Source organism: Zosterops lateralis, assembly GCF_965231275.1.
Source record: "Zosterops lateralis genome assembly, chromosome: 30".
NCBI lineage: Eukaryota > Metazoa > Chordata > Aves > Passeriformes > Zosteropidae > Zosterops > Zosterops lateralis.
In genome coordinates, this window is record NC_139790.1 from 2,966,885 (window position 1) to 2,980,081 (window position 13,197).

Genomic DNA, 13,197 nt, shown 5'->3' on the forward strand with positions numbered 1-13,197 from the left:
CACTGAGGTTGGAAAAAAACCCTCCAAGAGCATCAAATCCAAGCTGTGCCTCATCCCCACCTTGTCCCCAGCCCAGAGCTCTGAGTGCCACCTCCAGGAATTCCTTGGACACCTTCAGGGATGGGGATCCAAACCTCCCTGGGCACTTCCAAGCCCTGATCACCTTTTCCATGGAGAAATTCCTGCTGATATCCCCCCTGAGCCTCCCCTGGGCAGTTCCAAGCCCTGACCACCTTTACCAGGAGGAAATTCCTGCTGCTGTCCCCCCTGAGCCTCCCCTGGCCCAGCTCGAGGCTGTTGAGCCCCACCTTGAAATTCTCTGCTGTCATTTCACACCCAAGCAGGCCTGGCTGGGGCTGAATTGCTTTCACTGTGTTTGGGATGGAAACCCAAAGCCTTTAGGGCTGGACTGTTGTAACAACGAGGTAAAATCATCAGTGAGGAGGAGGAGGAGAAAGAGGAGGAGGAAGAAGAAGAAGAGGAAAAGGAGGAAGAGAAGGAAGAAGAAGAAGAAGAAGAAGAAGAAGAAGAAGAAGAAGAAGAAGAAGAAGAAGAAGAAGAGGAAAAGGAGGAAGAGGAGGAAGAAGAAGAAGAAGAAGAGGAGGAGGAAGAGGAGGAGGAGGAGGAAGAGGAAGAAGAGGAAGAGGAAGAAGAAGAAGAAGAAGAAGAAGAAGAAGAAGAAGAAGAAGAGGAAGAAGAGGAAGAAGAAGAAGAAGAAGAAGAAGAAGAAGAAGAAGAAGAAGAAGAAGAAGAAGAGGAAGAAGAGGAAGAGGAAGAAGAGGAAGAAGAGGAAGAAGCTTCTTCCTCCCACTGAAATCCCTGAACAAAACCTCGATTCTCCAGCAGCAGCAGCAGCAGATAAATAAAGAGAGCAGGAAAAAAAAATAATAAACACTAAAGCAACAGCAGGAAGCTCTGCTGTGAATCACTGCCAGAAGTCTCATAGCCAGACTGCGAATTTTTGCTGTGCAAAAGGTTGTTTTTTGCCGAGGGTGTTTTACCTCTGTGTGTTGGTGCGGTGGGAAGGGGAGAGAGGAGGAGGAGGAGGAGGAGGAGGAGGAGGAGGAGGAGGAGAAGGAGTGGCGAGAGAGAACAGGAGCCTTTCCCGGGTGGAGCATCCTCCCATAGGCTCCGGGCTGGAGAAAGGACCAGCCCGCCCCAATTGGCTGCTCCTGCAGTGGCACCATCCGTGATGTCACCCTGGCAGTTCTCCTCTTTTTGAGCTTTTTCTTTCCCGGCACAACCGTCTGAGAGAGGGAAAAGAGAGAGAAAAGCGATGCTGGAAGTGCCGCCTCTCTGCGAGAGATAAATCCCCTCTTTGCTCCTCCCCAGCCGAGTGAGCGGGGAATTAGTGGGGAGGAATTCTGGATTTCAGCAGCAGAGTTATTGATGGGTTTGTGGGGAGCTGCCGGAAATCCTCGAGCTGGATTTGGGTCACTTGGGAGCGTTTAGGAAGAGATAATGGGATAAATGTAGGAAAAGAGGGATAAATGTAGGAAAAGAGGGATAAATGTAGGAAAAGAGGGAGGAAAGGCAGGACAGAACAGATTTCCTCCCAGCCCAGTGTCTCTCCCAACTCTCCCACTGGGATTTGTGATCCTGAATGCTCCAGACTTGTGTTTATTGCCCCCAAGCACTTGTTTGTTGATGCTGTGCACACCTTGCTGAGCATCACATTTGCATCATTTGCATAATTGGCACAGCCAGAAGCACAGAGCCTGCACCACTCCCCCTTTTCCTTACCAGTTCATTCTGCTCTCCGCCCCTTTCTGCTCAATTTGATCTTCTCCAAGTGTTCAGGAATTTATTTTTTAATGGGGCTAGGAAGAGGAATTGTGTGTTTGTTTCCCAGGATGAAGCAGTACTGACTTGACACTGGCTCCAGGAAAGTCTTTGTGATTCATCCTCATCTGAAATATGGAAATATTAACGTGCTGTGGAAAGGTGTTGATGGCCTGAGTTAAAAGCAAATTATTTCTATAATCCTTCCATGTGATGATCCCAAATAACATGGATATTTTTTTCCAAATTCTCAGCCAGTGTAGATGATTTTAGTGTCAGGCAATTAATCCCATGCTAATGGTGCTCTCTGACCTGCTCTGCTGTGATTCCTTTTGGATTATATGCTGTGTCTGTCTTAGCCTACAAAACCAGATTTAATGACCCATGAAGCAATTACTGGATTGTTATTCCTCTTGAAGAATATTCCTGTGAGACTCAGATGTGTGTGGAGCTCCGTGATTTCTGATGGGCTGCTTTTCTGGGCCATATCTCAGGGAGATAATGAGGTGATGGTCTTTAGTCTTAAATTACTGAGCTGCGTGTCTCAGCATGCTGAGTCAGTGAGAGTGTTTTTAATCTCTGCTTTTGATAAAATGAGTATTTTGATAAAATTTCTGGTACAACATGGTGTTTGTTCAGTGGGATCAGGTAACAGGAATCCTGCATGAGCTGTGCAATGAGGATCTGAAAATCCACTGCCTGGTTTGTGCAGCGAAATGTTGTGGAGCCTCAGTGGAGAGTCAGAGTGGGTCTGTGACATCAATTCATGGCTGTGAACCAGACTGGGATTGTGAACCAGACTGGGATTGTGAACCAGACTGGGATTGTGAACCAGACTGGGATTGTGCCAAATCCTGGGAGTGTGAACCAGACTGGGATTGTGAACCAGACTGGGATTGTGCCAAATCCTGGGAGTGTGAACCAGACTGGGATTGTGCCAAATCCTGGGATTGTGAACCAGACTGGGATTGTGAACCAGACTGGGATTGTGAACCAGACTGGGATTGTGCCAAATCCTGGGATTGTGAACCAAACTGGGATTGTGCCAAATTCTGGGAGTATAAACCAAACTGGGAGTGTGAACCAAACTGGGATTGTGCCAAATCCTGGGCTTGTGAACCAGACTGGGATTGTGCCAAATCCTGGGCTTGTGAACCAGACTGGGATTGTGCCAAATCCTGGGCTTGTGAACCAGACTGGGATTGTGCCAAATTCTGGGATTGTGAACCAAACTGGGATTGTGCCAAATTCTGGGATTGTGAACCAAACTGGGAGTGTGAACCAAACTGGGATTGTGAACCAAACTGGGATTGTGCCAAATTCTGGGATTGTGAACCAAACTGGGATTGTGCCAAATTCTGGGATTGTGAACCAAACTGGGAGTGTGAACCAAACTGGGATTGTGCCAGATCCTGGGAGTGTGAACTAACCTGGGGTTGTGCCAAATTCTGGGAGTGTGAACCAAACTGGGATTGTGCCGAATTCTGCTGCTCAGGAGAGGAGGAGCCTTGGACACCCCTGAGTGTGATTTGTGATTCCTGTGGGTGATTCCCAGTGGGATGAGCGATGCTGCCACGTCCTGATCCTTTCTCTCTCAGTGACAGGCAGAGCCTGGTGTAAAATCTGTCCCCCAGCGTTCTGATCAGTGAGGAAATGTGCATTGTTCTCTCCAGGCACAATCCCCTGGAATTCCCAGGCCTCCCCTGGAGAGGGATGACAAGCTTTGGTGAGCCCCGAAAGCTTTTATCACCTGCAGCAGGGCAGTGAGGAGAAACCCAGTGAGGATCTCTGGAGGTCGGGCAGAGTCACTGGAATATGGGTTGGACAGGGTGATTTAAACCTCCTGAAAGCTTTTACCAGCACACCACTAAATACCTTCATGTTTGGACTTGAAGAGAAATGGGCTTTGATTAACCTCCACATGCACTGGGCTGATTTCTTCCTTTGAGCTTCCATCATATTCAGCTTTTATTGAAGGGAGTTTCTATGGGGTTTCTCTTAAAAACCTCTTAAAATCTGCCTAAATATATTTCCTTTTCCCACCTCTGCCTGGATTTGCTGACAGCCTGGCACAGCAGCTTTTGTTTGGATGAGTTTCCTCATGCAGGAGATCTGAACTCCTCCAGGTGTTGGCTGCTCATATGCAGCTGTGACATCCCTGTGACATCCCTGTGACATCCCTGTGACATCTCTGTGACACTGTCCTCGAGCTGGGTCCACACCAGGCTCCTCCAGGGGTCCTGAAGGAGCAGGGGATTGTTGCTAGAGGACACAAAAGAACCACACTCACTCGTCAAGTTGAGAAGTGAGGAGGAAAAGAGGAAGTTTATTATGATTTGGGGTTTTTATAGAGTTTGGAATTTGTTCAGGGATTGGGGGATGAGAGTAACACCTCTGTGACCCCAGTGGTCAGCTCAGAAGTCCATCAGTTTGTCCTTCCCTCTGGAAAGGAATGCAGATTTACAAAATATCACTCTTTGTTTTTGTTACAAGCATGAGAAAGCTCCAGTAGAAATGTGAAACCATCAGAAGGCTGGAAAATCAGGGCAACAGGGGATGCTCTCCAGCATCAGCATCTGTCAGAAAACATCTGGTTTAAAGCGTGAGGAGGAGAGGCTGAGGCTTCTGGACAGGCTGGGTTGGAGTCCCTTAAACCCAGTTTGTGCATCACCTCAGCCTTCACTGGGAGCTGCAAACTCAGCAGCACCAAGGAAAGGCTTTGTCTGCAGGAGGGGATGAGGGACAGAGCAGGGACAGGGCAGTGACAGGGAGGGACAGAGCACAGGGAGGGACAGAGCACAGGGAAGGACAGAGCACAGGAAGGGACAGTGCACAGGGAGGGACAGAGCAGTGACAGGGACAGAGCAGTGACAGGGACAGAGTACAAGGAGGGACAGAGCAGTGACAGGCAGGGACAGAGCACAAGGAGGGACAGGGCACAGGAAGGGACAGTGCACAGGGAGGGACAGAGTAGTGACAGGAGGGACAGAACAGGCACAGGGACAGAGCAGTGACAGGAGTATTATAAATGTACATTATAAAGTTGTCTTTTCACAAGATGTGTGCTACATGATTAATAACCTTGTGGTAAGGGTATAAGTTTTTTATTTCTGCTATTAGTAAAGAAAATTAGGCATAGTGGTAGTAGTTGATATAAATATGATTAAACTGTCTATTTGGTCAAGATAACACCCAGTGAACATGGAAAGAAAACTCTGCTATTGATACACCAACTATCAATATCTCCCATCTGAAGAAAGTACAGACCAAAGCCCAAACTAAAAGTGATAATAAAGACACAGCCACAAAACACACAGGCTCTAAAAAAGCAACCCCAAAGAGAGACCATACTAAACAGTTCCTAAAATGTGGAAACTATGGAAAAATATAAATATGCACAAACTAATGCAATAAAAAGAGTATTTAAAGAATGTCTCTGATATAGCAGAGTGTGAACCTGGCTGAATGCTGAGTCACCCAGTACTTTGCTTTTTTATCTCCTAATTGTCTTAATTTTTAAATTAAACCTATTTCTTAAAATTTACCAACAAAGTAAACCTTGTTTTACACAAGGAGGGACAGAACAGGCGCAGGAGGGACAGAGCCCTGCAGGCTCTGGAGAACCCCCAGCTCTTCTTCCTCCTGTGTCTTGGGATTACAGAGAGAGAGATGGGGGCACTGAGAGATGTTAAATCATCATTTATTGTTCTTCTCTTCCACAGAAGGGTGGGAATGTCTTCACAGCACAAGTCAGTGGTCAGTGGCCAGCAGTCCCAAGGCCTCTTAATTATTTATTAGCCAATAAACCACTGCCACAGAGCTTGTTAGTGTCTTTAACCCAATCATTAATTATTTTGTTTTACACGTTTTGCCTCAGTTCAAATCTTCATAACCAATCCTATAACGACACACAAACCCACAGAGCTGCACCTCAAAACTTCCTACTGCCTTTATATAAACACTTCTACATCTTAAACTTTAAAACTTAAAACTATAAAACTCTTAAACTCTATATCTCAAACTTTAAACTCTAAAACTTAAAACTATAAAACTCTTAAACTCTATATCTCAAACTTTAAACTCTAAAACTTAAAACCTCTTAAATTCTATATCTCAAACTTTAAACTCTAAAACTTAAAACTATAAAATTCTTAAATTCTATATTTTAAACTCTAAAACTTTCCACTACTCAACTTGACATGTTTCTGCTTAAACTACAAACCCACATTCTTGTTTCTGCTCTCTAAATCTGGGAGCCTTTCCCAAGGTCTCAAATCAGACCCTGTATTTATTTCTGTGTTTGGGACTGCAGGGACAAGGTTTTGAGCATTTTCTGTGCCTGGATTTCCCCCCTGGGCTCATGGCCTTGCCCAGGGCTGGAGATTCCCTGCCCCAAACCCCTTTTGCCTTTTGTTCCTGAACCTTTTCCCCCTGGCAGCTGCTCCCAGGATTTCCCCCAGCCCCCTGTGTGTTCTGACAGATAATTAACCTTTCAGCAGCTTGATCAAACCAGGAGCTGCTGCAGCCCCTCCTGATAAAGCAGCGACTTCCCTGGAAAAAAACACAATTTTCTCTCATCTCAACTTGATTTTTAAAAAAATAAATCAATGGACACTGATTCTTCATGATGTGAGTTTTATGTGTGTTGATTCTGGGCAACAGGAAGAAAAGACAAACATTTGGCTTGTGAGTAGTGGCAATTTATCATTTTTAAAAGCCTTTTTTTTAAAAAAAATCACCTATAATTGGGTAAAACTGCCACTGTATTATTTTCACAGCTTTACTGTTACTATTTGGGATGTCACAAGGGAAGTCTGCAATTCTGGTGGTGGGTTTTTTTTTTCTTTTTCTGAGTTGGGGGACACTTTAAAATAAAATAAAATAAAATAAAATAAAATAAAATAAAATAAAATAAAATAAAATAAAGTTTTCCTCAGTGCATAAACTGTATTCTGCTTCACTTTGAGGATAAGAACAAGGAGATTTGGCTCAAGATGAAGGGGCACAAAAGAAGGAAAATCTCTTTGCACTGGGGCAAAGGAGAAGGTGTGATCCACATTGGTAGCATTAGGCTCAGACAGGGAAAGAAGGAACAGGATTTGGCCTGAAGATGCCTCAGTAAATCTTTAATCACAACAGTCTGGACAGCCTTGTGTGTCACCCATTAAATCCTGCTTTTCCCAGCTCTGTTTTTCCTCTATAAACACTTCAGGGTGGGATAACACAGACTTTTATAAGGCCATTTATGTATAAATTGAATATAAATCTTGTCCCAGGTGTCTGTGCTGAGCTTTATTCCCTTGCAGGGTGCTGGTGGATGCTGAAATATTCTCACCTGTGTTGCCTCTGCCTCCCTTTGATTTCCCCTGCCCAGGGAACAATCACCCCAAGTGTTTGTGCTGCCAAAGGTATCTCTGTTGCTTTCCCTGGGTTGGAGCTGTATTTATGATTTATCCTCCCACCTCTGCCACTCCAAGCCTTGTCCCAAAAGCGATGTGGAGTCCCCTGGATTTCACCAAAGAGCAGATTTTTGTGTCTGTGCTCTCCCAGCTGCTTTCAAACAGCTCCAGCCTCAATTTGTGCCCTGAGCTTGCTGGGGGCTGTTCTTTTCACTGGCTGAAATAGCTCTGCTTCAGAAAGGTCATTTCCCAAGAATTTGTAAGGAAAAATTGCAGGTATATTTTGATGGATTAGAATCTGTTATGCCCCTGTGTGTTTTTTCCCAACACCCCTGAGGGTCCAGCCCTTGCAGAGAAGGGACAAAAATCAATCAGGGAGATGTCATGATCCAGTGTGTCTTGAAAAATCAAAAAGGTTTTGATAAGGAAAGAAAATAATAATAAAAAAATAAAGGCAAAGCCAAACACAGTATAGAGACAAGTCTCCTACTTGCTACAACACCTTGAAAAGCCTGGAACTTCTTTGTTCTTTCTCTTTAGTACTTAATATTCAGGTGGGTTATTTAGCTCTTGGACCAATGAGATGAACAACAGACTTTTAGTGACATTCCCAGAGTCCAATCCACACTCCTGTGCTGGCTCCAATTACAATGAGAAACCCACAGAACTTTCTAGTTAAACTTCCTAAAATGTCTGAAGGTGAACTGAAACTCTTTTTCTATTTGGAGAAACAGCTGCTGGGTGTGGGGTTTGCTGTGAACTCTCTGAGGTGGCTGTGGCAGGGCAGGGATGGAGCCTCTCTGCTCTCAGTCCCACAGAGCAATCCCCACACCTGGGGGTCTCTCTTAGAGCTCCTGCAGCTCAGCCCCTCTTCAGTGGCTTCTCCCTCCCTCTCTCAGACTCTCTGTTTGGCAAATTGTGAATGTTTTAGGTTGGGAGGATTAAATTTATGTTAAATCCCATCAGTGTCACCCCTGCCATGGGCAGGGACATCTCCCACTGTCCCAGGTGCTCCAGCCTGGCCTTGGGCACTGCCAGGGATCCAGGGGCAGCCACAGCAAATCTGGGAATTCCATCTCAGCCCCTCCCCACCCTCCCAGCCAGGAATTCCTTCCCAAAATCCCATTTAACCCTCCATTCCCCCTTGTCCTGGCCCTCCATCCCTTGGGAATTGTCTCTCTCCATGTTCCTGTCAGCCCCTTTAGGTGCTGGAATGCCCCAGTTGGGTCACCCTGAAGCTTCTCCTCTCCAGGCTGGACAATCCCAATTCTCTCAGCCTTTCCTCCCTCAGTCCCTCCAACAGGAGGATGAAGAAATAGAGAAAAATAATAGAAAGCAAAACCTTCCTCCTTTTCCTGGATCACAGCTCTGTTTCCTCACCATGGAACATGACTTTGTTGCCATGTCCCAAAAAATTGGATGCACAACCTGCTGGAGGCAGCCACACCAAGAGTTTGGGACTCATTAATTGCTGAGAACTTTGGAAAGCTTTGATGTCAACATTTCAGGGTTTTTTTTTTTTCTGCCAGGATGGGGATCTGACCTTGGATTTTGGGTTTTTCCTGTCAGAAATGGGATCTGCCCTGTGAATTTCAGGGTTTTCCTGTCAGGATTGGGATCTGCCCTGTGGATTTCAGGTTTTTTCCTGTATCTGCCCCATGGATTTCTATTGTTCCCCCTCCTTTGCACATCAGGATTTTCAGCAGAGCCCTTCCTGGCTGTGGTGAGCTCTGAGCTGCTCCCAGCTGTGATTTCTGGGATCACCCTGATTTTTACTGGCTCACAAATGCCAGGACAAGCCGGAAGGAGCTGTCAGACCCAGTATTTCCAAACGTGTCCATGGGGAATCCACCCAGTGTGGAATGTGGGGTTTTGCTCTGTCTTGCTGCTCCCTGACCGGGCTTGTGCCTGTGCTGGGCTCCTCCCGGGTTTATCTGTGCTTTGGGTGTTCATTCAAGGGTGAAAGGTTATTTTGGTCATAATTATGGAGACCTGAGTCTTGGATTTTGGTTTCTCTCACCCAAAATTCCAGGCTGGTGGTTTGAGTGGGTGTTTTTCTGTCTCTGCTCTCTGTGACCTCTGAAGGCTTTGGGTCTGTGCTCGGTGTGAGAATGAACAGGAGTCTCAAGGTCTTGGTTTTCTTGGTTTCTCACATTGTTTGTTAATTCTTATCTTACAATTCTCTGTGTCCGGCCAAGGTGTTCACAGCAGCTCGGACACGAGGGGACTGCCCTGTGATGGGAGGTCACTCTGCCTTTATACAGATAATTATGTGTCTTATTTACCATTTCATACCAATGCCCAGTGCCTGTACCAGAAGGGTCGTCTCTACTCTGACCCAATCCTATCAAACCACCTTGTGCCCACGTCACTGCAGAAAATGGAGGCCAAGGGAGAAGGAGAAGAACCCAGAGTTCCACCCTAATTCCTCTGTCTTGTCCCTTTGCACCTACATTTTAAAAACCCAAAACTACAAAATCTTCCACCTGGTGATAAACTCCACCACTGTCTGTCACACATTTGTGACTTGTAATTCCTCTCTGTGTTGGAAGTTTTTCTCATGGGCTGAAATCCAATCCTGTGTCCTCCTGGGCTCTGTGCCAGGCAAACCCCCCTGCACAGACCCCAGACCCTCTTTCTCGGGTCCCAGGCCCCTGTGCTGAGCTCTGTGACCTTCCAGGGTGCCCAGAGGGATGCCCTGGACTCCAACACCTGAAGGTTTCAGATCTTTCCCATCTCCTGGTCCAGCTCAGTTTCTGCTGTGTCTGTGAGGAAGGAGGGCAGAGCAGGATGACTCAGAGTTTGTGTGAATTGTTCTGGCAGGGCCTGACCCTGGTGCATTCAGGTTTATTCAGGCATGGCTGAGTGAAATGGAATGGTCTGGAGCTCTCTGCCTCAGTTACAGTGAGGTTTCTTTCAGTGGAAGTTTGATATTTAAGTCCCTTTCTATCCCTTTATCCAAGGTTTACTCCCTTCCTCCCTCTCCTCCCTCCCAGGTGTTGAGGTTGGGGGGCCGTGCAGGTGCTGCTTTATCTTTCCACAAAAACAACAACAACAATAATAATAATTATATATATATATATATATATATATTAAACCACAGAAGAAACCTGCATGTTTTCATCATCCACAGAGATCCCAGGCAAAGCAAAAGCACCTTCAGCTGTTCACTGAGGGGCTCAGAGAACATCAACTCCCAGAGTGTTTGGGAAATGTGTTGTGAGGTGTGTAGAACCCTTGGCAAGATGATTTCAGAGGTTGCTTAGGATTTCTCCTTTCCTCCCTAGAAATGAAATAACATTTGTCACTGAGGTGGAAGAAATCCCTTTTTCCCCCTCACAGATGGGCTCCTGCAGGAGCTGCAGTTCTTTTCTTAGCTCCACAATAAAGGAAGACACTTTTTCTCTCAGCTGTGAGGAGCAAATGGAGAAGTGTTTGCAGTAGTTCCTCTTTTGGGACGACTTCCAAGGGTTTTACTGCCCTCAGTTAAGAGCTGCAGTCACAGTGAGGATATAAAACTGGTGGGAGCACAGGGAGCTCAGCAGGGCTTGATTTTGGGGGAGAACACGAGCTTGGAGCAACCTGGAGTTGGTTTTCTTGTCTTCTTCATTTTAGAGCTGGGATTAATACAGGGGAGGCACAGTTTTGTGTTCTGACTCAGTTGTTTATTATTTCTTACCTATATTACAGTCTCATGAGCCATGAGCTCTGACAAGGTAGAAAACAGGGGGGAAATGGAGCACCTCTGGCTCTTTCCAAGGTTATTTCAGGACTAATCACCCAATGACAAGATGATATCTATATTATTGATATTTTTGGCCCAATAATGACCACCACAGACCTTTCTCACTCAATTACAGAAAACCACCCAAAACCAAGAGGAAAAAGAAGGACTTAGACAACGCCTTAAATCCTCCATATTGCCCCATATATGACTACACACTAAAATCTTAAAGTTTCCAGAATTCCAACAACCTGGAACAGTGGGAGGTTTCCCTGCCCGAGTGTCCTGGGTTTCGGTGTAGGATGTGCACACAGTATTTATCCCATCCCCATCCCCATGAGCTGTTGGAACCAGGTGGGGCAGTGTTTTCCCAGGCCCCTCCTTTGGGCTCTTCTGCTCATGGCCCATCAATGCCTTGCCCAGGACTCACAGGGAACTCCCTCCAGGAGCTCTCTCTGTTTAATGGGCCATCAAGGAGCCACTGCACGACTCCTCATCCCATTGGGAGATGCTCCCAATGCCCAGGGGGAGGAGCCAAGCATTCCCACCTGGAGAGAATCTGGGATTTGGGACAGGACAAGCAGCCCTGAGCCACTGGATTCCCAGAGGAGCAGAGCTCCCAGACCTTTCTGTGGGATCACTGCTTCAGGAAGAGCCCCTCACCTGGACTGCTCCCCCCACCCTGCTCAGGGTGTGTTCTGACTCTGTCAGTGCTCCTTTGTGTTATTGCATTTATTTTATTTTATTTTATTTTATTTTATTTTATTTTATTTTACATTTTTACCTTTCTTCCTTTTAAATTGTATTTCTGACTTGGAGCCTCTCACTCATTTTGCTTTCAAATTACAACACCATGTCAGGGGTGACACTGGATGATTTTAAGGTCCCTTCCCACCCAAACAAACCTGTGACCCCACAGCAGCTGCATTCCTCAGCCTGGCCCTGCCTGGAGACTCGAGATCAGCTTGGCCAGGGACAAGTGGCATCAAGGCCAAGGGTTTGTCCAGGCAGCAGGGACAGTCACCCCACTGGAGAGGGACCCCAGGACATCATCAAAAAGGAGCTTTGTGGTGCTGAGGAGGGTGGGGAGAGGACCTAGGAACGATCAAAAGCTGGGCCCGTTTGGATAATTGATTCATTACTCTCATTTTCAGTAGGGTTCAGTGCACTGAAAACTCATTAGCTGGGGCAATCAGGGACAAGCACAGGGAGAACTGGGAGATCTGATTTTCACAGGGGTGAAGGGCAAAGCAGCCTCACACAGACACAAAACCCCCTTTGAATCCCCCAGGCAGCCCAGACTGCAACCTGGAGGAGCTGCACGGCTAAACTGCTCCACCTAGTCCTGCTCTGCCAGCACCCTGCCCTGGGAATTGCTGGGAATTACTGGGAATTGTTGGGAATTGTTTGGAATTTTGGGAATTTTTGGGAATTTTTTTTAATTTTTGGTAATTTTGGGGATTTTTTACTCTTTTTACAGATAAAAGATGCTTGTGAAGTTTGTTTTAAAGCTGCAGGAAGGGTTGGGAATCCTCCCCATGGAGGAGCAGGTGCTGGAGAGAGCCCAGAGGAGGAGAAATTGCAGCAGCTCCTCATTCCATGTGCACAAGGGTCAGCACTAGAAGGGAACACAAGGTGAAATGTCTGAGGGAGATAAAATAATCTGCACCAGGATGAGCAGAGGGATGGAGGAAAGGCTGGGAGAGCTGGGGTTGCCCACCCTGGAGAGGAGAAGCTTTGGGGTGGCCTCAGGGCCTGAAGGAACCTGAAATAAAGATGGAGAGAGAATTTCCAAGGGATGGAGTGCCAGGACACAGAGAATGGATTCTCACTGCCTTCAGAGGGAAGGGTTAAATGGGATATTGGGAAGGAATTCCTGGCTGGGAGGGTGGGGAGGGGCTGGGATGGAATTCCCAGATTTGCTGTGGCTGCCCCTGGATCCCTGGCAGTGCCCAAGGCCAGGCTGGGGCACCCTGGGACAGTGGGAGGTGTCCCTGCCCAGGGCATTGGGATGATCTTTAATGTCCTTTCCAACCCATTCTGTGATTCCATGACATAAATAGACACAAATCCACAGCCCAGGCTTGGAATATGGTGCTGCCAACCTCAGTTTGGTGCTGCCAACCCCAGTTTGGGCAGAGGCTCTGACAGGGCTGTGGGTAATTCCAGAGTCCCACAACTCCCTTAGAAAACCACCCCAATCCCACCATCACCTTCATGACCTGCAGGGCCCTTCCTGCAGCAGCACTGACCAAACTGGGGCTGGATCCCAAATCCTCTTGGCCCATCTTC